This window comes from Ambystoma mexicanum, chromosome 2q (assembly GCF_040938575.1).
Source record: "Ambystoma mexicanum isolate Mex_15411 chromosome 2q, UKY_AmexF1_1, whole genome shotgun sequence".
NCBI classification, from domain to species: Eukaryota; Metazoa; Chordata; class Amphibia; order Caudata; family Ambystomatidae; genus Ambystoma; species Ambystoma mexicanum.
In genome coordinates, this window is record NC_090924.1 from 339,482,573 (window position 1) to 339,506,921 (window position 24,349).

Here is a 24,349-nt window from a genome sequence, read left to right on the forward strand (position 1 = left end):
ACATGAGCCTACGTACCCCTTTTCTGCTCCCCACCCATTTCCCTTTTCGTATGCCCCAGCCACCGTGGTCCAACCCTGTTCCTGCCCTGTGCCTCCTGTGACAATTCCAGGGAGATCGTCACCTTTCCCCAAGGGGGAGCCACTCCCTTTGGGATTAGGGAGGAAAACCTGCTATTTTTAACACCCCCTAGGGCACAGGAGGTGACTACCCCTTAGGGGATAGAGACTCTGATACGGTTATAAGTCACCCGCCGAGTTACTAACACTTTTGTAGGGTGTCTAGGGCCTATGATTTACAATAACCATACACACCCTTTACTAATGGCTGACTTGGCTTCTGACATTGCATGTGCCCAATCTCCTGCAAAGACTAGGGAGGGACGAGTAAACCAGCCTCCTGGAGGAGCATCCCTGAGGCAAGCAATCACAGAAGACTCTCAGCAGGCTCTGCAGAGTTTAACTGCCTCAAAGAGGCCAAAGAAGGGTTTGGCCGGTGAGAGAGGAAGAACGCCAGTTCAGCAGGCAGGACTGTGACATGCACATGGAGAGTGCCACGAAGCGCAGCTGACAACCGGCCGGAGCAGCACCAAGAAGCTGCATGGAGGAATATCCTTGGAAGGCCGACACAGAGTTCAGCTGAAACGTCATGCTAGCGACTCTACATACATCGAACATGAAGAGCCAGATGAAACGTTGCATAAGCGACTCTGTACACAGCTGCAAGGCCGAGAAAGAAGAGCATAGGAAGGCTGAGGCAGAGCCCAGATGAAACATTGCATAAGCAACTCTGCACCGACCAAGGAGCTGCAAGGACCTGAGAGAAGAGTCCCGGAAGGTAGACGTGGAGCCCAGTTGAAAAGTCGCATAAACGCACCTTGACAAAAGTAGAGCAAACCAGGCAAAAAGCACCTCCTGAAGAGCAATGCTTGAAGCAGTCAAGCACACGGTGTTTCAAGTGGAAAGGGAAGTGAGCGAAGCAGAGAGAAAGAGGGAAAAGAACCCGGAGTGGGAAACGTCGAGAACAACCCCGGCGAGGGGAGTGAGAAGGGGAAGACCCCCGGAATCGCAAGAGAGTGAGAAAACCCCAGAGTGGGGTACAAGCGGATAACAGCCCGGAGTGAGAAGGAGAAAAGAGTGGGAAGAGACTGGCAAAACCGCACAGTGGGGAGGAAACAGGAAAAGAAACCTAGCATGGGAAAATGCAGTGAGAAGGCGAAGAAAAAGCAAGAGTGGAGGCGAGGAGCCCCAGAGATGGGTAGAGATTGAGAGAACCCCCAGAGTGGGAAGGAAGAAAGACTAAAGGAATCCCTGAGGGGTGAGAGAGAGAAAGGATCGAAGAGTGGGAGAAAGAGAGAGCGAGAAACCTGGGATGGAACAGCTGGATCACATTCTAGCACCTCAAGAACTATCTACCTGGAACTGGAACTATGGGCATAAACCTTTACTGAACGGGAGGCCGGGTTGGGAGTCAGAAACCAGCAGAAAACCCCTCAAGTTAACAGTTCCACAACATTCCTTCTTATTGTTATGTTTTCATTTGTTTCAAAGAGGAAAGTGGTTAGGTTAGTGCAGGATTCCAGACAGAGGACTGTATTATATTCAGTGCTCCAGACAAGATTTTGAGGTGGGAGTATTTTACTCCCTATTTTTAACTTTGAGAGTACATGTGATTTGAAGAGAGTAAAAATTAGTTTTCTCCTTTGCAAGAGAATAAAATGTATGTGACATCCAACCCTCGTTGCAAAAACTGTATGGAAATTATTACTATGCAGCAGCTTTCTGCATTGTGACAGAATACACCTTTCATTATTTCACTAAGGTCTGGAAATTTGATCTCTCCTGTATCGATTTAAATGTTTAAAACACAAAAACCTAGGCAATTACATAGTAAAGCAAACATGAAATTTATTGTGTGTTTTGAGGTTCAATAGCAGAATTGTCTTTTGATGCTTAATGAAAGTCCTCATTTCCTGGAGCTATTACTACCTAATGGTATGCCAATGTTATGATACAACAGTGCAGAGAGGCAAGGACTCTGTGCTAAATTCTATATCTAATCTTATGGTCAAATGGTTATTTATATAGCGCTTTTGGCAACGTGCTGTATATAGAACATATTTATCACAATTATCACCAAACCGAAGTCGGTACTCCTTTATCGACGCTGAAAGGATGAAAGGCTGAGTTGGCCTTGCCGGATTCAAATCTGCAACCTACAGATCATGCACAGATCGCAGCAATGAGTGCTCAACCGGTGCAGATATCTTATTGGCTAACATCCTTCAGAGGTCAGTTAACTGAGTATCGACTGAGGTATATAATCACAGTGCCTAGATGTTGGATGAACCATATCAAGTGCTACACAAAGTTAAATACCTATCTGGATTATCACTGGGACAGGTTTTGCTGAGTTTCTATTTCAATTACAAATGTTGCTTTCATTTGTTTGTTTTTGAACAGCGCTTGCCCTTCCTGGAGAGTCAGGTTTTGGATGTTTTAATTGTGGTTTAATTGTGGTGTTGAAGATTTGAGAGGCTAGAACACTTGTGATTGGTGTAATGACAATCACTCACCCTTGAGCAAAGACTCTGCTGCCACTGACCATTTAAAGTAATGTACCCCATGGACTGCACGGTTGAATGGATGTAAACTAGACCGTGCATAGTCATCATTTTACATACTTTTTTATAATTAGAGTGTAAATTAAATTATAAGTATAAAAATGATCTGCCTCCACATGATTATGCACACAGCACAGGTGTCAAAACACATCAGGGGCCAATTGTGGCTGCCACCTGTTTGGGGACTTTACCCAGCAGATGCCATCTTTGTCCCTCTTGCATAAATATCAGATGGGGAAGGATAGCATCTGCTGGATTTAAGAGGCAGAAGGACCAGCAAGTAGCTGCCCCAGGACTACAATCCCCAGCAGCCCCAGAGGCAGCATGTCAAGATGTAGGCACAAGGGGCCTGAAGACGCGGCAGAAAACGCCCAGGACAACGCCCAAACTAGTGCGCATGCATGAGCCGGGATCGCGCATGCGCAGACATCAAAAATCTGTTTGCACTCAACTTCCTCACGGGCGAACGCATGCAGTGGATCTCCGAGCAGGCAAACTCTATTGCAGGGCCATTCCTCGCCCAAAACTAATCACTGCGGCTCCGCGGCGTGAAAGATAAGTACTTTCCCATTTATTTTTTGAACTTGAGCATGCCGGCCCACAACTATTAACTGCATGGCAGCTAGGGGGTTGAGACCCGGGAGGCACCTGATCACTGAACAGACCCAGAGGCGCACCTGAGCACAAGGCGCAGGGGATACCCATGGAGTTTAAAACCGCATTTTACTAATCGCATGGGAGAATGTGTGCGAACTAATCGTAGGAGAAACCGCGTTACATAGAACACGCAAACTAATGATTTCTCATTTGGCAGACGCAGCCTACGGTTTCCAAGACACCGCTGGTGCCAGAGACAAAACCGGACTTCAGGCGAATCACCGAAGCTAAATTGAATTTCTTTTACTGCTATAAACACTGTCTGTATTGTGCAATTGAGTAACTGGCGCTGGGCCTGCACAAAACCAGATACCTGTGCGCACAAGACGTTTCTATTGATAGCGCGTGTCACATTGTTTGTCAGTACAGCAGGCACAGAAGTAAGTGCCCATGTCATATTGTGTGTTAATGCAGAAGGCACTGCAGTAAGTGTCCATGTCACATTGTTGGTTAGAGAAGGCGCTGAATTAAGTGTCTTTAAGGTGCAGGCTTCTGAATCTGTGTCAAGAAGTCCAGCATTGTGTACCATAAGGTGCCCTCAGTGCAGCATAACTGAGTGGTGAACCTCAGGAATGAATCTGCTTGTTAGTGTGAATGCGTGACAGTGTTGCATGAACCTCCAAGGTGCTTCAGTGCATCCAATCAGCAACCAAGAAGAGACAAGCAGAATGTTTTCCCCAATGCCCCCTACCTATCCATAACTCCTTCCTCATCCTCTATCCGGTGTTCTTACTACCCCGTACCCATCCAATCCATGGACCCTAACCCTCTTTCCCCATGGTGGTTGCTGTGTCCTGTGTGCATTAAGTCCCAGGCGCCAAAACTGCTATGGGGAGGTAGGAGTTTGCGCTACTTCTGTGCTGGACCAGGCAACTACGACAACAGGAACAGCAACTTAGTTTTCCATTTTATTAATTTTACAATCCTAAAATGCTAGGAAAATAAATATGCACAGTGCTTCTGTTTGCTCCATGAGCAGCAACAAAGCAGAAGCTGAATGAAAATAAACTATTCCTTTTATCACAGTGTGCAGTTTCTTTTTTTGAAAGGCTTCAGAGAAATACATTCTGTTTCAGAGGCTTTTATCCATGGCTTGCAATTACATCCATGTAGATAAAAATCAAAAGACGCCTTCTGGTTTCCGTCAAGTAACCTGACCTTTGCACTACCGTCAGCTCTAAACTTGTGTGTAAATGTACACAGGAAAATAATAAAGCTGTCGTATGTATAAGATTTTCATTCGTAAAAAAGGCATGGTACGCACCTTATCTGGAGGCCTGATTGTATTTGTTTAGACCTCCTGATGAGCACCCTTTTGACTTTCTTCTTTTATAGAATATGGCTTGGATTTGTAAGTGTGGTGAAAGAGTATTTTGGACTTGGAAAGAAAAATAAAGATTCTTGAACCATGCTTCATTGTCCGAGTCCTGATTCTTACCTACTGCACTCCACAGTTACCCAGCCAACTTCTTGGTTTTTTTGGTTTTATATCTTCCAGGTGCCACCTTTGCAGCATGCACAGGAATGTGTCTATTGAGAGCAGCTCTGTCAGGGGGTGCCCTTTCATATGACCCCCATGTTTTTTCTTTATGTGGGACAAGGTGACCTATCACGGGGAACACCCTGTGATCCTCGTGCCTTTTCAGCAAAATCACAGCCGTGAAAAAGTGACCTGGTATCTCTTTTATATTTTAGGTGATATATGCTGTCCCTTGATGTGTACAAGGGGATGATGTAACCTATATGTGGGGAACAGGATATGGGATACACACTCAAATGAGTAGCTGAGTTCCTTACCACGATAATGGGGTCAGTTTGAGGAGGCAGTACTTCCTGCACATACCAATGTGGACATAGGCCAGGGAGTGACTGTGGGTATTCTCCCATGTTCCCCACCTGTTTAAAGAGAATAACAATCCTCCAAACACAGGTATCAAGTAATAAAATCAAAACCAGTAAAACCTCAATAAACAGTCATCATCATCATAATCAAATTTATTTTGAATGTAAAATTCATAAAACATTTACAAAAGCATAGATAAATTAGAACAATCACATGCAAACATACAACACTGGATAAAATATATACACATAGGGCTATATTATGATGAACCTTATACATATTAGGCTATAACATGATAAGACTTTATCTTCCTAATATACATTACATGAATCAGAAAACCTTCCAGTGCAATACAAACTCTTACATCTTGTGCTGGCATGATATAAAAATAAGCAACATGACAACCTCTAAAATTCTAAAGTCTTAAAAGGCGCATCAAAAACATTTATGTGGTGATTTATACAATTTACCAAAAAACAAATCTGCATATTAAATTCTATCGAAATGATACCACAAGTGCAGACATTATTCCTCAAGTTATTCCATGCCTGTGTATTTGAGGAAAGAGGAAGTTGGTGAAACCAAAGTTTAGTGAATCATTTTCTTACATAACTAATGTTAGATAGTTATCCATAACAAACGCGGTACGATATTGATGTGGTAGATACATTTTAACTGTTGCCTTTTGATCTTCTGAGTACATAAAGACCTGGTGTGTTTTAGAGAGCATTGCTTTATTCAACATACACTTAGTGCACTTGATAATTAATTCTGGTTGTAAAAGCAAGTGGACTAAAGTAATATCTGACAGAGTTTTTCACACAGCGTAGCCATGGGATGTTCTGAGCATTTTCTAACTCAGAACATCCCTTAAGATCAACTTGTTTAGGTATGTCCATTGCCCCATATCGAGGCACATAGCTGTACAGGGGCATAATGTAGTCTAAAGAAAATCGGGGTGAGATTAGTCTCAAAGTACAATAATTCCTCTGTTGTTAGGAGGAGGTATGGAATGTTATAATGGAACATGGGGTGGGATTCCTTAGTGGAATCTGTATTGATGTAGAAGTTGGAGGTAGATCTTTATGAGGATCGTTGGGGGTCTTTATTCTTCTGTGTAACTTAGTAATAAATGCTAAGTGATCATCTCACAAGTGTGAAGACTCATCATTACAATGGCGATGAGGATCTCTGAAGGATCCTGTCAGACCCCCAAACTATGCAGCTGAACATGGAAAGCTAAAGGAACCTGTCTGCGGTGAGGTACTTGGCATGTGAAGTGCTGGGGTGAGCGTACCTATTATGAGGAGCCAGACAGCTGTGATACAAAAACTGCAGTGGGATAATTGGCAGTGGTGAACCTGCGTGAAGCTGCGACCACGCAACACAGCCTGTTAAGGGGAGTCAATCCTGCTTTCATTTCACCGGTGTTCGGAGGAGGTGTGGTGAATTTCAAAACTTAAATAAGTAGAAAAATGTACAGGCTGCAGGCATTTTTCAAAAAAGTGCATCTTTTAAATTAATCCCTGGTTCCCGACTTGTTCGGAAAGCTGCGTACTTGCATTCGGTTTTGATTGTAGACAGCGTTCCATTCCAGCAGTGCCTGTCATTCCATTATTCGGAAAAGGGCAGCTCTGTGACGGATGTACATGGCTTACCCTTAGCAATGCTGCCACATGCGCAGAGGTCTTTGGCAAAGAGGATTGAAGGGCGGATGTGACGGATGTGCGCAGTGTATCCTAGCAATGACTGATAACACGTTAAGGAACGTGACACTCTCACGTCGAGTACCATAGCAACGGAGACGTGTGAGGGAGGAAGTGTGCCCATAGAAACATTGGAGCATCGGAATTATTAATTTAAAGGCGATACAGTGTACTGATCTGATGCGGAGAAACACAAAGCATGCTGGTAGTGACGTGTACGCACAGGGCCCATGCTGGGAAGGGTGTACACATACTCAAATGTTTTTTTGTTGTCTTTTGGATGCTAAGGTGATCATCTAGATCACAGAAACCATTTGGCGAGGTGAGACTGGTGCTGGTTGGTACTATTACAAAGATTTTTGAGTGAAACTGCAAAACCCTGACAAAGAAAAGAAACAAAAGATGGCTATGGCAGGTGTTCCTGGGCCTCCAATGTTTATGGCTAGCCAAGGTCCAATTAAGATAAAATGGAATGCATGGAAAAGGGGTTTCTTGAATAATGTTAAAGCAGCTTGTGGAAATAGCATATCTGCTGAATGTAAGGTGTCTATGTTGATGCATTATTTTGGCTATGAAGGACAAAGGATCTTTGATACATTACCTGATATTATGGAGCTAGATATTGAAAGTAACATGAATTAATTTGATATTGCTCTATTGAAACTGGATCATCCCTTTGATGTACGTGTTAGTACTGTATTAGAAAGATATAATTTTGGTATGAGGGAACAACAAGAAAGGGAAAGTGTCGAGGAATATATTACGGCTTTTCGCAAACTTTCTTTAAATTGTAAATTTGGGGACAAACTGGATGAGCACATTCGTGACCAATTTATGTTACATTGTTCCAATGACAAGATACGTGAGAAAATATGGTTAAAAGATGAGCCTGGGTTGGAGGAGGTTATTATAATGGCAAAAAGGCTAGAGCATACAATGGAGTGTGTGGCAAAATTATCTCGTAAGGAGATCAGAACACCCACCAATAAGATATTAAGGGTGGGTAAACAAACAAAAGAGTATCACAAGGTTGTCAAGAAGAAAGGAAAGGATAAAGCAATCAAGGGAGCAGAGGTGGGGAATGAAAGGGGTATGAACGGAAACAGAAAAGAGGAAAAGTAATGTCTCCGTTGTGCAAGTGCCAAGCATTTAGCAAATTCCCCAGTATGTCCCGGAAGGAGAGCATTGTGCAATAGGTGCAAAAGATGGGGACATTTTGACAATTGTTGTAAAAACTATGCCATTGGAGATGGGAAGAAGGTACTATATATAGGGGAGGAAGCACAACAGTTTTCTGGTGAAGAGGAGGATGAAAATGTTGAGGAGGTCACAGTAAACATGGTGATGTGTGACAGTGAGGAAGAGTGTGAAAGTCCCTTTGCTAATATTAGCGTAAATTGGTAGAAGGGTCCGTATGATGGCTGATTCAGGTGCCAAGCTGACACTGATGTCACGTGAAATTTATGAAGGTGTATTGCGTGAAAAGGTCGATGATTTGTTACAGTCTGACAAGAAACCTGGAGGGTATAATTGTGGGAGAATTGATGTGATTGGATGTTTTGTTGCCACATTTCAATTTAAAGGGAGGGGGAAACCCAAGGGAAGGTTTGTGTGACTAGAAGTGGAGAAACCCTCATACGGTGGAGGGAACAAAAAGGATTGAGGATAAGATTAGATCCCAACACTGATGAACAGGTCCTCAATGTAGTGGAGAATTGTCATATGATTAATAGTTTTCCAGAAGTGTTCATGTCCGGTCCGGTCTTCCAAGTCTGCAGGAGATGCTGAGCCCCACAGATCCCTCAAGAACGTTTGATCAACAACTGCCTTTAACCTAGTTGAAGAACTAACACTCCCAAGGGAAGAGGGGAAGTGGAGAAAATACAAAATGACAGACGCCTACTTCTGGTGGACTGTAATCTGTAGAGGGAAACATGAATGTTTATTAATTAAAACATTCATTTAATTCACTCAATGTTTAAATATCAAAACTTCAATACCTAAACCCATACCTGTCTAATCTCTGTTATTAACTTGGAGATTGTTAAATTCTGGTTCCACAATAAACTATTGAGATTCTTATTTTTGTCAAGGCACTCTGGTCCCAGGCGCAGGAGCGACGCAATACCAACCACCCCCACTATGGTCGTGGAGCCTGCTAGTCGAAGCTTACGCAGGCTACCCGGACCAGAGCAGGGAAGGAAGGTTAGGGTCGCGCTGGTTGGATAGGTTGGGGGGTTTTAGGAAAACCGGATTGAGGATTGGGTAGTGGTTGTGGATAGGACGGGGAATTTTTAGGGAAAGGGTTGATTGTTGCACACTTTAGATGTACTTGGTACCAAGTAGCTATTCGCACCACAGTTCCACATAGTCAGACTTAGGCCCCCTCACTGGTTAATCTAACGTACAAGTCTAACCCATGCACCTAGTTCAGTCCATAACTAAATAGCATTATTTTCCAGCATGCACACTTAGCTCTGGTTTTCAGTGTTCTGTCCGTGGTGGATCCGTCAAGTCTTGTGGCAGGTCCGTAGAGTTCTGTGCTGGTCCAAGCTAAAAGAAATAACACGAGTTAAGTTTTTGCCTCTGAATTCTGGTAACCTTCACAATCATTCCTCATACGCATTCAAACCACACAACATTCATTGCTGGCACCCGAGCTCTAATCTCGGGCTTTTGAGTGTGCCAAAGTTCGCCACTTCTCCGGGGCCTTTCCACTAGTTCCTGATGTGGAAAATTGCCGGTGTTAACCTCCACAGGGGTCTTCCTTCAGACCGCCGCGGAAAGTTGCCTCATGTGTTTTCGCCTCCCGTGCGCCTTGTTCTCCCTGGTCCCAGGAGGCGAGAACACACGTACACGTTGGGTACGGATATTTCCGTACACTTCACTTCCCCACAACAATACAAGCGCGGATTGGCGACACGCCAAAAATACACGCCCACTTATCTTTTCGGTAGGCGCAGGGGCTAGGAATGGGCGGGCTAAAGCCCCCTGCGCTTCTCCAGCGATCCCTCTGATTCCCAAGATGGGTAAATGGACTTATCTTGTGGGAGCGAGGGGCCGGACTGCTTCTCCGGTGGGTCGGGGCCCCTCGCGAGTGATTCTGGTGGAGCTGAGCTCTGCACGTCCTCTCCTTCCGAAGTCTCAAGCGCAAGCCCCGTGCCTCGGGGCTTGCGCATGCGCGTTGACGAGCCACACCCTGCTGGGCTCCTGATTGGCCCGCAGCGGCCCCGGGCATGCTGGGAGTTGTAGGCAGGAGACTGCTTCTGCTGGGAGATGTAGTCTTTTAGGGCTGCTTTTCTGCAGAAGGGGCACAGCAACCTTTTAAATGGATACAACTTTCTAGACACAGCTCGTACGCCCTGTCTAAGCATCACAGCCCCCACCATGCCCCTCTGTACCCCTTGTCTTGGTCTGGTCTTGGCTTTAGCCCTGACAATTTTAAAACCAGAGTTGAATAAACAAATATCTTGCACAGTCAAGATTCTTTTCCAAAATGCCAATGTGAATTTAAGAATGACCTTTGCTCCTTTGCAGTATTGCTCAAAATAATGAGTTCAATAATGTGAGACCTTCTTTAGATAAATCATGAGTTCATTGACATAAATAACCTTAAAGCATTCATTCATCTAGACGCATTGCATCTTTGCTCAAGAACACTGTATTTCAGTTCAGATGCTGTCAGTACCTTCTATGCACATGCACACTGTTAATGAGTTCAGAAGCTGCTTTACCTTTTAAGCACATGCACACTGTAAATTAGTTCAGATGCTTTCTGGTGCTGCTTTACCTTTTAAACACATGTGCACTGTAAATGAGTTCAGATGCTGCTTTACCTTTTGAGCGCATGCGCACTGTAAATGAGTTCAGATGCTGCTTTACCCTTGAGCACGTGCGCACTGTAAATGAGTTCAGATGCTGCTTTACCTTTAGAGCAAATGCGCACTGTAAATGAGTTCAGATGCTGCTTTACCTTTAGAGCACATGCACACAGTAAATGAGTTAAGATGCTGCTTTACCTTTTAAACACATGTCCACTGTAAATGAGTTCAGATGATGCTTTACTATTTTGGCGCGCATGTGCAGAGATCGATATTACTATAGTTAAAATAATCCTTATGAACTCAAACTAAATTGCTTCAATTCTTTAGCGAAAGGTTTTCCATTAACAATCTTCCCTCGCGCGCTCGTTCTGAAACTGAATAGGCCTGAAATCAGAACAGATACGAGACACGGAAAAATCAGCACATGGACACTGCTCCTTCGAGCATGCTGCGCAAATTAAAGACGCTTCTTCCTTCTAACTCGACATCAGAACTTCAATCATTGTCATTTAACTGTGCCATTAGGCGGCAACCAAAACAAACAGTCTTTAGATAGCATCTGTTAAAACAGTTTCTTGAGGATTAATAAAAACAAATCTAATTACCTAAACTAAATAAATACCTAACTGAAATAAAATGAAAAGAATTAAACAGTTTTTCTCCAGCTTGAGAAAACACGCCGCTCCCACCAACTTATCAGCTGAGCTTGTCCCACGTAGACCAGAATCTCAGGAACAATATTAATTGTAGTCTCCACCAGAATATCACAAAAGGCCTTGAAGCAGGAACTTAATCAAAACAGGACCTTCCTTCTTGAAGGTGAACAATGAAAGGCAGTTTAGAATTGTATGGAAGGTCTGAAGTTCATGAAACCTCCAATCAGGAATCAGCACTACTGCCACCATGTTGGTTTGGGGATTTAGCTCACAAAGTACACCTACCTAACCTGGGACCTGACAGTTCACCAAAGAAGTAGGGTGTGTCAAAGGCATGGTACACAAGATTGTGATAAGAGAGGGTAGTAAACCTGTGAGTGCCTAACTGCGTCCAATTCTGTTTGCACTCAGGGATGGTGTGCACAAAGAATTTGAGAGGTTGAGGAATGCAGGTATCATAAAACCTGCTAAGGGAGTTGAGTGGGTATCGCTATTGGTTATAGTTGAAAAACTTAATGGTGAATTAAGGGTGTGTGTCGATTTGAGACAGGTGAATAAATGTGTGGTGGCGGAGAGGCATCCATTACCAAATATGCCAGAGATGCTGAGTATGATTAGGAGAGCGAAGTACTTTACAAACTGTACATGGTGAGTGCATACCACCAAATTCGGCTTGATCAGGAGTCTAAGAAACTCACAGGGTTTATAACGCATGACGGTGTATACCAATTCTGTAGGATGCCCTTTGGGTTGATTTCAGCATCATCAGTATTTCAGAAGATCGTGGACACGCTGTTGGGGGTATGGAGGGTGTGTTGTGCTTCCAGGATGACATATTAGTATGTGGCGAAAGTGAGGACATGCTTGAGAAGAATGTGAAAAGGGATTACGCTAAGAGCAGAATTTTTTTCCGGAAAGAAGTTGTGGATTATCACATGACATTTAGGAGGAAGGTCTTCGTCCTAAAAAGGAATTGGTTGAAGGAATAAAGAAGATAAGGTTACCTAAGGATAAGGTGGAACTGAGATCGTTTCTTGAAATGATTGAATTTTATCACAAGTTTGTGGATAATTTTGCGGACAGACTTGACAAAATGAGAAACTTATTGAAGAAGGGTGTGGAGTTTGTGTGTGGGACAGTGCATGCGAGGTGGAATTCCAAGAAATAAAGAGAAGGATTGATATGGCCAAAGCGTTAGCCATGTTTGATATCAGAAAAAGATGTACCATATCAGTCGACGCTAGTGAGTTGGGTATTGGAGCGGTTTTATCTCAGGTTGGAGAGGATGGCAACGATATTGTGGTAACTCATGCATCCAGGATGTTGAAGGGAGCCGAGAGAAATTACTCGGTTTTAGAAAAGGAGGAATTGGCATGTGATTGGGGGATTGAAAAATTCAGAAATTTTGTTTGGGGTTCGGAATTTACATTAAGAACTGATCACAAGCCGCTCAATGCCATATTTGAGAACAAAGGACTGGATAAAGTATGAAGGAGAGTGGCGTGCTGGGTGGCCAGGTTACAGGGCCACAAATTTGAGATTGAAGTGATTTCGGGGGAAGGAGAATGTAAGAGCAGATCATGTGTCTAGGTTGCGGGTAAGTGATCATCTCACAAGTGTATGGTGTGATTTGCCAATGGATATCATTGGTCCAATGGATTTGGGAAGTGGACGTGGGAGGTTTATTGTTGTGGTGATTGATCTGTTTTCCAGGTGGACGGAATTTAGAATTGTGAAAGATGTGTCATCTCAGTGCATGATTGAATTTTTACAGAGTATTTTTGAAAGAGAAGGGTTATCCAGATCGGTTTTGACGGCTAATGGGAAGCAATTTGTTAGTGGATTGTTTCAGGATTATTTGAGATTGTGTGGGATAAAGCATAAAAAGACAGCTTCATGCCAACCCCAAACAAATGGAATGGCAGAAAGGGTGAACCGTTGCATTATGGATGCTGTAAGCATGAGTGGAGTGACAGGTAAAGACAAAAAGACAGCGGTAAGAGAACGACTATATGCACTGCGTTTAACTCCCCATGCAGAGACTAGAGTTAGAGCATTTGAATTGATGAGGGGCAGGAAACCAAATACTTTGGTGTCCCCGCCGTGGCTGGAAAGAGCTAGTGAAACTGATTGTGTGGTGGAAGAGGTTAGGAAAAGGATAGATGAAAGAAAGGTTGGCTGGGTGAGAAGAATGAATGAAAGGATGCCAAGGAATGCTAGCAGGATTGAAGTTGGAGATTGGGTACGGGTCAAGAAGGGAGTCATCAAAAGAAAGGGTGATCCAATGTATTCTGAGCCTGTTCGAGTGTCACAGGTGTTAAAGGGTGCGGTGAGAGTACAAAATGGACAGACTTGGAACTTGTCCAGAGTTGCTAAAGGAAGATTAAGATCTAATCAGAGTGATGGGGAGGTGTAACACGTGGATTTATGGGGTGTGGTTGGAAAATGTGTTGATGCATTTTATTTATACACATTGCCACCGCTTTAGCATGCTGTTATATTTAAGGTTGTGTCTGAACTGCTTAACATGTATATAATTTGAATTCCAGAATAATGTACATAGTTATGTGATTTACAACATGCAATGATTAAAGTTCATTTGTTGAGTATATTAAAGGGGGGAGGTGTGTTGAGTATTATGTTTTAGGAGGAGGTATGGAATGTTATGATGGGACATTGGGTTGGGATTCCTTAGTGGAATCTGTATTGATGTAGAAGGTCAGTTGGAGGTAGATCTTTATGAGGATGGTTGGGGGTCTTTATTCTTCTGTGTAACTTAGTAATAAATGCTAAGTGATCGTCTCACAAGTGTGGAGACTTATTATTACAGTTACCAAGGAACCCTCGAAAACAGGTTTAAGAAACAGCACATTTAGGGTGACACGAAGTTTGCAGGGTGTATGACTGACTGCTCGTTGTGCGGATATGCAGGAAAGCAGTCGGGCAGTGTTGCTCCTCAGTGGTCGTAACAGCACCCAGATATTAATCCACAACTACAGCACCCAGATATGAAACCACAACTACAGAACCGCCATATTAAACCACAGCTAAAGCACCCAGATAACAAACCACAACTACAGAACCGACATATGAAACAACAGCTATAGCACCCAGATAACAAACCACAACTACAGCACCCAGCTATGATACCACTACAGCACCCAGCTATGACACCACAACTACAGCACACAGATATAAAACCACAACTACAGAACCGACATATGAACCCACAGCTACAGCACCCAGATATGAAACCACAACTACAGCTCCCAGATATGAAACTACAGCACCCAGCTATGACACCAGACCTTCAGATGGCAGCTCAAGTGGAAGTGAACATGCACCCAGATATGAAACCACAACTACAGTACCCAGCTATGACAACAGACCTTAAGATGGCAGCTCATGTGGAAGTGAACAAGCACCCAGCTATGACAACAGACCTTCAGATGGCAGCTCAAGTGGAAGTGAACAAGCACCCAGCTATGACAACAGACCTTCAGGTGGCAGCTCAAGTGAAGGGAAACCGGGTGGCACAGTCTATATACTTGTTGACTTAGTGCACTCGTATTTGAATTCAAGAGTTAAATAGTTAATGAAAAAGTAATGGGGTGCCGGGGAGAAAACCAACCCTGACACTGGGTTGTACTACTATACCTAAAACAACAGATGTCCACAACCTTGTGGATCTCTCCCGTCCCCTGCACACCCAATTTCTATTGTATAGACAATCAAATGGTAATTACTTAAAATGGTGAATTCGAAGTTGAAAAATAGTATTCATACAAAGGTTATCTTGTGAACAAGTTTTTTTTAGTAAAAAGGTGATCCAGTATTTATACCGTATCAAATGTTCATCAATAAGTTCATCAATCTGTTACTGTTTTCTGATACATGATCATTCATTTTGTAATAAATCTCGAACACAACATTTCATCTCTCTCAACATATATGTGTTTTCACAATTGAATAGACAATTTCAAGTCTTGAATACGGTGTGATGTTACATTCGATAATGACTCTACAGAACAATTTCTTATAGAATGTCCAATCCTTGATTTGTATCTCTACGCGTTTTGGGGTATACTTATCCCCTTCTTCGGGAGTTGTCTACTCTCTTCTCAATTTCAGATTTCCAATCTATAGTGAATAATCATAATTTCAGTTATTCTTAACGTGGATTACATTTATCTTAAATAGAATAGTTTTCTCTGTCATGATTCTGAATCTCATAATTACCTGTGTTCCTTCCTGTTCAGGGGAACGATTTCTTAAGTGGGCTAAACAATGCTTCCTACAAAAATCAAAAAACAAGTGAACAAGCACCCAGATATGAAACCACAACTACAGTACCCAGCTATGACAACAGACCTTCAGATGGCAGCTTATGTGGAAGTGAACAAGCACCCAGCTATGACAACAGACCTTCAGGTGGCAGCTCAAGTGGAGGCACACCGGGTGGCAGCTCAAGTGGAGGTAAACCGGCACCCAGCTATGACACCAGACCTTCAGCTGGCTGTGCAAGTGGAGGTAAACCGGGTGGCAAGAACAACCAGGGTATTGATGGATGGCTTAGAGGCCTAGATTACCCGATCAGAAAAAAGTGAATAGTCAATCTGGATCCGCGCTGCCTTTGGGACTAATTTATATGATGAAATCTTGATATTTGTGGGTGACAAATCTTAATGAAATGTATGCTTGGCAACAATCTACAGAAATAACCATATGCTATATGATTTCCAAATTGAATTGCTCAGCCTTACTGATGTTCTGAAGCGCTGCACTTGACAGTTGATTCTTTGTTGATCTTGCCACCACTATCTTGTTTGATGAGGGAACATGTTTTACTAACTATTAGTCGGATTGTCCTAATGAGAAGATCAATGTGCTACGCTGTTGAAATGTTACATTGTTTGCTTGTCTTAATGAGAAGATCAATATGCTACGCTGTTGAAATGTTACATTATCTGCTGGTCTTAATGAGAATATCAATATGCTACGCTGTTGAAATGTTACATTGTTTGCTTGTCCTAATGAGAATATCAATATGCTATGCTGTTACAATGTTACAAAATGTTACATTACCTGCTTGTCTTGATGAGAAGATAAATATGCTATGCTTTTGAAATGTTACATTGTTTGCTTGTCTTAATGAGATCAATATGCTACGCTGTTGAAATGTTACATTCTTTCCATGAAGGTGGTCAAAATAAACCCTTTCCAGGTTGTGAGCTGATGTTGCTGCAATAATAAAAGAGATGCGAGCACAAAAAAAAATATAAGAAACAGCACATATAATCAGGCAGTCTCCGGTCTCTTAGCTGGATAAGTTTATAGCACATCCCTTGGACTGATACGAGATACCTGTAAACCTATATTTTCAGGTGCCACTGGGTTTGGATCACGACGGGGTAAGCAGAGCCACCTTAGAGGGATAGGGGAAGGGCTGAGTACTCATCTAGCTTCATTTAATTCAACAAGGGTCCAAGTAAGCTGGATGGGTTAGCAAGTCAGCTTGCTCGTCAGTGTCCTTTTTGGGGCATCAAAGAACAGGTTGTTGGATTTACTACAGCAAGATACAATCAGCTTGATGCTGATAACCTCAGGCCAATTGTTCCATTTGATTTATTTATGTTACCAAGCTCTGATCAGTAAACAACAGGATTGAGCTGGCAATATTCTGGCCAGAAATCCTTTTATTTTACATGACTTTGATAGATAACACATGGGAGGAGGCTCTTGAGGCATGCTTCCTTTGCAAGGAGGGGTGTGGCAGAGTCCTGCAACAGAGCGTTGGCTGCAGGGAAAGGACAGCATTCTCCTTAACTTTAATTTCTTTCCCCCAGTGAGAAGACTTGCATGCTGGACACCATGCTTATGCCGCCAAGAGTACTCAGGGGCTCTTCCTTCACCATCACACAGCTTGGGCGAACTTCCTCTGGAGGTCCAACTACTGATGTGACCTATACTGCAGTGTAATGAGGAGTAACAATTCGACTAAACCGTGCTCTATGAGGAACAGCCTGGCCCAAAGTGCCGGCAAATGGTTGTAAAAGGCCAGTCCATGTGTTAAAACAAGAAACCTGATTGGAGTGAGAATGGTAGCCTGCACAGGGCACTTCAGGTGTTTTTTTCAATCTCTTTTTAGTTTGGGCTATTAGGTGGCGCAGAAAGCACTGCCGATAGGCCAAAACTATTGTCATAGGAAGTGAAGATAGGAGACAGATGGCACGTGAGGAGGACAAACAGCCTGTGGGTGTTGTTTTGTTATTTACCCACCCATTGACTCCCACTAGCTATGCTAGACTTTTTTGCAGTTTCAATCCTCTACTGGCCTCGCCGCGCCCAAAACACATCCCGATGGGATCACTTTCAGTGACCTCTGTCAAGCAGTAACATCAAACTCTATTTTGTGAATGGCCTTCCAGCTTCATTCCAAAGCAGTGTAAGGAAGGCATGGTATCAAAGCAGTGAAGACAGACACAAGTGAACACAGTTCAAGGGTGTTTACTGAACTTACACAATGGTTTGGGATAGGAAAACGTCCATCTAAACCTAAATCTAAAGATGGGAGCAAGCTACAACCATCAAATAATAATAACGCAGTCCTAGTGGTGTCTAGTCAAAATAAAAGGGCCTATACTAATAAACCTATTGACAATCCTTACCTCTAAATACATAAATGTTTACAGGTAAACAGGTTTCTTAAAGGAAAATCAATGTGGAGCATAAATGTCAGAATGGCAAGTATACATGTTGCTATGTCTCCCCTTCCCCACGTTTGTATGGCCCATGGGTTTAAGGTGTAACACTGATACTTGGACACACACTGCTTGGCGAACACTTCGGCAGCCTGCTCTGTTATTCAGAGTCTCTTTGGGTTCACAAAAACAATGTCTCTTCCATCTCGCAACAGCTCGGGCTCAATCCTCTCCTTATCAGCCAACATTATTTCACCAAATGGATCCCCTCACTCGGGCTCAAGCCTACAATGTTTCTCTTCATCCTTCAATTTCATGGGGCCCCCTTCCCCATGCTTTTGCTAGCACTCTGGTATTTGTAGTTTCCTAAACACAGTTCACTTTCACTTTCGTTCCCCTCAGTCGGGATCAAACAGTTCAACTTTAAACACCTTCTTTGGTTTTCCTAAGTCACTATGGTATCCTTTCGGAACCTCAAGCACTGTCTTGTAATATTTCTTTCTCTCTCTTCAAAGTTCATTATCCATTTCACCAAGACTTTCGACTGGACGGTTTACGCTCGGCCTGACCACTCAGTTACTATGTTTCCCTCTATGTGCGCTGGCTTCACTCGCGTTCCGCTTTTACTCGGTGCAGCCTTCAATTCCTGATACACTGTTGCAAGCACTCCGCTCTACACAAACCAGGCTTTCATCTCCTTTGCTTGACTCACCGGTTGCGATGGGAGACTTGTCACTTTTACAGCTTTCCCTCTGGAGTCAAGACCATGCTCTGTTTCTGCTGTTACCTCCCCAACTCTGCCGTTCACCCGGGAGGGCAGCTGTTAGCCTTGTGGTACTGGATACAATTGCCTCTTTCCTGCTGGGCTGGTTTGAATAACCTTCTTGGCGTCTTGGAATTCTCGCGTTCTGGCAATAAGCTGATTTCGCTTGCAGACTCTCTCCCCCGATTCTCTGACCTCCTGCGTTTCTCTGCCTGGTTAGCCACCTTTCTGGACAAACAGCTCCTTCCTGTACACTGCCTTGCTCAGAGTGTGCTTTCGTGCTCTGCTTTTTACCCAGGTGGGGAAAGTCAATGGGTTGCAGGTGTAGATGATTGGGGTGGAGTGCCTGATGCTGACTGGCCTCGTTAATGGGACAAAATGGTGGTGGTCCATAGGAACTAATGACCCATGAGTTCCCAAGGGTAATCCTCATGGCTCCAGGTTTGTTATTCCTCGTCTCAGTCATGTCAGCAGGGTAGGAAGGGTGAGGATAATGGGAGTTGTAGTGTTTTGAAAAATGTGGTGGAAAATAAGTTTGAACGGGTTTCAAATAGAATGGATCTTTTGGAGAATGTTTATTAGAGTTATGTCTGGGAAAGGGGAATTGGGGATAGTGAGTGGGGAACTTACTATTGCTAAATGTAGGGACGGTTCTACATTTCAGAGAAGGACATGGTTGAGATGAGGTTGCAGTAGAACGACAGCATCCTACAAAAGCTAAGGGGATATCAAGTAAGGACATTATAATAGGGGAGGGAGAACATCCTGTCTTGCCTTATGGCGTTCTCCTCTTTTGGCATTCTTCCCCGTACTTGTGTCGCACAACCCCACTCAGATTGCTCCCATGCGCAGTGTTACACGCTTGCTAGGGTGGGATAATCCTAAACCTCAGAGTCTTTAATAGAAATATGACTTTCTGTTACGAATGTATGGAAAATCTGAATTCTATGTCAAGACCGGAGGCTCGGATTATGCTTGTTTAAAGCTTACTTACCACTAGCGTAGCCACTTGCTACCTAAAGTAGAAGGTCTTAAAAACAGATTTGTTGGACCAGTCGGCCGCTTTCATGATATCACCGAGACACGCCCCGAAGTTGAACGCTTTGGAGGCCATGGCTCTTGGTGCCGTAAACTCGAATATTGATGACTGCCTGCTGCATGCATGATCATACCCACCTTGCGAGGGTGGCTCGGGAAACGGCCTGAAAAGGCTTCCGAATGTTTATCAGTAAGCAGGACTGACCCCACGGCCTGAACTGGCCCGTCAGAGCCTCATAGGGAACCAAACACTTTACTGGGCATAGCTTCGGTTGATCCGGGAAAGCCGGGTACATCACCGCTTTGATCCTGTTTTTTGTTCTCTTGGGGACGTGAAAGTTCACCCCCAACAGCGAGAAAGACTTATTATCGACCTCCAGAGCTGTCCTGTCTGATGTCCTATTGCATCAAACAAGGCAGAGCAAAGTTGCGATAGACAAAATCTTCGTTCTCTGGCCAGGACTGAAAAAGCCTAAGCACTCTGTCCACATCCCACATCTGGGTATACGTAGGCATTGGCTGCCTCAAGAGTCTTACTCCCTTGAGCATCCTACAAACCAGAGGGTGCTCCTCGATGGAGAGACCCTCCCTCGCTTATGCCCCGCTGCGATGGCTGAACTTGCTGTATTAACCGTTCGGTATGCTTTCCTCTGTGCAGCTAGGAGGTTCAGCACATGCACTACATCTGCTCCAGCGGGATGGACGTCCCTAGCCAAACACCAGCTATGCCATCTCCCGCAGGCAACCTTGCAAGCTTTCTTCGTCCCTGGGGCCCAATGAACTGCTCAACTTTGCCAAAAATTCCTGGCAGAGACCAGGCTCTCTGGAAATGATCCAGGCTATCAGCAGCAGGCAGCCCGCCAGCACTAGTGGGTGCCTCTCGCCTGCGGAGCCCCGCAACATTGACTGGTCCTGAGGCAGAAAGATGGGAGGCCGACACAAGAGCTCGAGCAGGCTCGGGAACCAGGCTTGGCTCCTCCAATCTGGGGTTGTGATGCTGGAAATGCATTGGAGGGACAGGGCCACCATGTCCTTGTCCTGCACTCCTTTTATCATGTGTGTTCTGTGTTATTTTCTGCACAGGAGTCCATGTGGGACTCCTGGCAGTGCAGCTCTTCCTCTTTTTGGTTTAGTGAACAGACCCTTGGGATACCCTTATGGAACCCATGGGTGGGGGTACAACCCTGTACCCCTAGTGTATGTTTTTGGGCACCTGTATGTGGCCCACAGAGCATGGTGTGGGCTGGTGGCAGCTCCATGCTGAATTTGACAGGTGTTTTTGAGTATCCTCCATCTTGGGATACCCAGGCTCTGCCATTGGAATCAGTTGATTCCTGATAGGAGACAAGATGGCCCCTGTGGCTTCTTGCATTCTATTGCCTGTTACCTTGTTTTCCCGAAGTCCCGGGAAGCCCTGACTCTGTCCCTTCCCCTGACTGGCTGTTGGGTGGAAATTCTGTATATGGTATTGTGGAGAAGTCCAGGCCAGACTGGCTGGAGCCTTCCCAATAACTGTCTGTTGTGGGTACGCCTGTGGGGTGGGAACTGGGTGAATTGAGTGTGTGACCAATATACACTCCGTGTTATGGGTGTCTGGTTTCTAGTGTGTGAAACAATGAATGAGACAGCCCTGCCCAAAACTGGTATGAATGCAGTGTGGAGTGCTGAATGACTGGGTGCTTGTCCCAATCCACATTCCTTGTTGTGAGTGATTGGATGAAGAAGAATGGCCTGAATGCACTGTGAGCCCGATTGGCTGCCTGCTTGTCTGAATGCCCTTCTGAATGATTGGTTGCCGGAGTGTGTCGCAGCAGAGTGAATGAGAGGCCGAACAGTATATCTGGAGACCTCTCACTGATGGAAATTGTTCAGAAGCTGAAGTCGAAACTTGATGCTTATTCTCGAAGCCGAGCCGGAAGAAGGCTGACTGCTGTTACCTTCGACGCAATCTGAAAGCTGTCGTGCCGACGAGGACTGATCCAAGAGAGGACCTGGCTAGGAGACCTCTTCCCGAGCTACAAGGGAACATCGTGAAGACCGATAACCTTTGCCGAAGCGCCCTGGAAGCCAGCCTTCGAAAGACTGTCGACCGGAGACGGGGACCGCCAAGGAAACTGGCACCCAGACATCGACACAATCAAAGTCCATTGCTGTCGACCAGGGTCCGGAGGATCGCCGTAACCGTTGGAGGCCTGTCGAAGCTGTGTTGCCCAGAAGCAGGGACAGCTTGACGCTGTGTTGCCCAGAAGCAGGGACAGCTTGACGCTGCCGACGACGACTGGAGCCACAACGCTCCATTGCATGAATCAAGAACTCCCTTGCTCATCACCGTCAACCACTTTGTCCCGCTGGAGAAAGTCAAGGTTGCTGACAAAGCGAGGAGAATCCACCAGTGGGTTTCCCACCACCCGAAGACCACAAAGACGCCGATGACCCGATGCCCTTGCTTGGCCTCATTTCGCAGGACGTCCACGACCGATCGTTGACGAGCACCGCTAGGACCGAAGCTGCTGCCTTGACGCCATTGTTCACCATTTTCTTTGAGGGATCTTGACGATCCGTGGCTCCTGCCTTAAAGGGAGTTCACTCAAGAAGGATCCGTCGACGACCCGACATCGAACTCTACTAAACCAGGTGCATTGGGGTGGTAGAACAATTGTAGAAGGAGATAAGACTCTGAAAAGCAATATATGGACTGGGCTTGTTTATTATCTTATTTACAGGTTTCCCAGGTGGGGTAATCCTCACACAGAACTGTGACTTAGTAGCTACAGTACTATTCTATCAATTGCGTAACCAGTTTGATTTCCTCCTGAAGTCTATTGTTGGTTCACTTTATTAATTGATTTGTATGCCATTTTGAAACAGTCTACAGTTGATGCATTTAAATGGAATCAAAGAAGTATTTGTGGTACCACGTAGAGACTGCACACACTTACCATTTTAGAATTGCCAGAGCACAAAGTTTGTTATTGTATGTGTATATAATCAAAGCCTTATTTATATAAAACTGTTATCACTAAAATAGTGTGTGTACATTTCTTTGTGGGGGATTGGGGACTACACAGTACTTAAGAACCAGCCTGCATCACCTCCTGAGAGCTTAAGCCGTGATTGCTCGTCCAACGTTACCAAAAAGAGAACCTTGCCTGTGGTGCTCTGTGCTTCCACTATGCCATATAGAGAGCAGGAGTACAGGTACCCCCCTCCAGTCTTTACACTGGTGGCAGCGGTGGGATGCTTATGGTTTTAAGAATCAGTGTGTAACCTTGCCACTTACAACATATCTACACTTTGTTAAACTGAGGTTTAGTTGTGTACTAGATAACTACATTACAAGCAATGGAATCTATTGCAAATGGTAAATTGACTACGATGAGCTTAGAGACTCTCCAGAGTGCTTGTGAAGCCAGGGAGTTAGACTTTGAGGATAAGTCTAGGGCTAACCTGATAGCTGCCCTGGTGGACTACCAGACTGATGGTGATACTCTTGATGAAGGCGAGGATGCAACCATTGAGGCCCCTGCACCTGGGATTGTTACTGAATATGTTTCTGCCAGTGCCACCACTCCTGTTGCCTCTATTCCAAAATCCAGCAATGTTTCTTCAGGGAATGCCTTGGAACTTGAATTATTGAGGATGAAATTTGCCTTTGAATATAAAAAGTTGGAAACTGAAGCTGAATTTAAGGAGGAGGAGTTGGCACAGCAAGTGATACTCAAAGATAGGGATCTAAAACTTAAAAACAAGGACACTGAATGTCAGAGAATCCAGCTAGAGAAAGATAGAGTGGAGACTTCAGCCAAACCAGTTGAGAGTGTCGGGTGCCCTGCCACCAAGTTTATGAAAGATTTGGTTGGTGTGTATGTGGAGGGTTCTGATATCCTCCAATGGATTGAAGCGTTTAGATGGCTTGTGGAATCCATGATGTTGATAAAAGAGATTGGGATAAGTGTTTGTTAAGTAGAGTGCCTCGTGGGGTGCTATTGCGCACACGGTGAGATGGCTGCTCCCGTGTGAGCTCCTATGACATTCTGGGCCGTAACATAAGCATCGCCGTTAAAACGACCCTGTTCTGCCCAAAAAGTCCTCAAGAACATTGCCTGATATTTTGGCCTAAATCCGTGGCTCAAGAAGAGTTACGTCCTGGGAACACACGTGCGAGTGCAGCGTGGGAAGCCAGCCCTTCCAGGAGCGATCGAGAGAGCAGTAGGGAGAGGGGACATGGGCGGTGGGTGTGATAGGCCCGTGTGGCCCGGGGTCCCTCCGCGTCCAGCGGTGTTCTGTTGGCCGCCCCCCCTCCATCTGCCCATCAAGACCTATAAAGACCGGGGGGTGTCCGCGGGCAGTCCGGCTACTGGCAGAAGAACGTGGCCCTGCCCGCAACACTACCCATGCTACAATACGGCGGTTGCCGAGGGCCGGGGCACACTTGCAGCAGGAGAGGGTAGCAACAACAGGAGCGTAGCCCGACCTCCCCCATATCCACTACCCGGGCGGAGTGAACAGTGACAGAAACCAGGAAAAAGAACAGGATAAA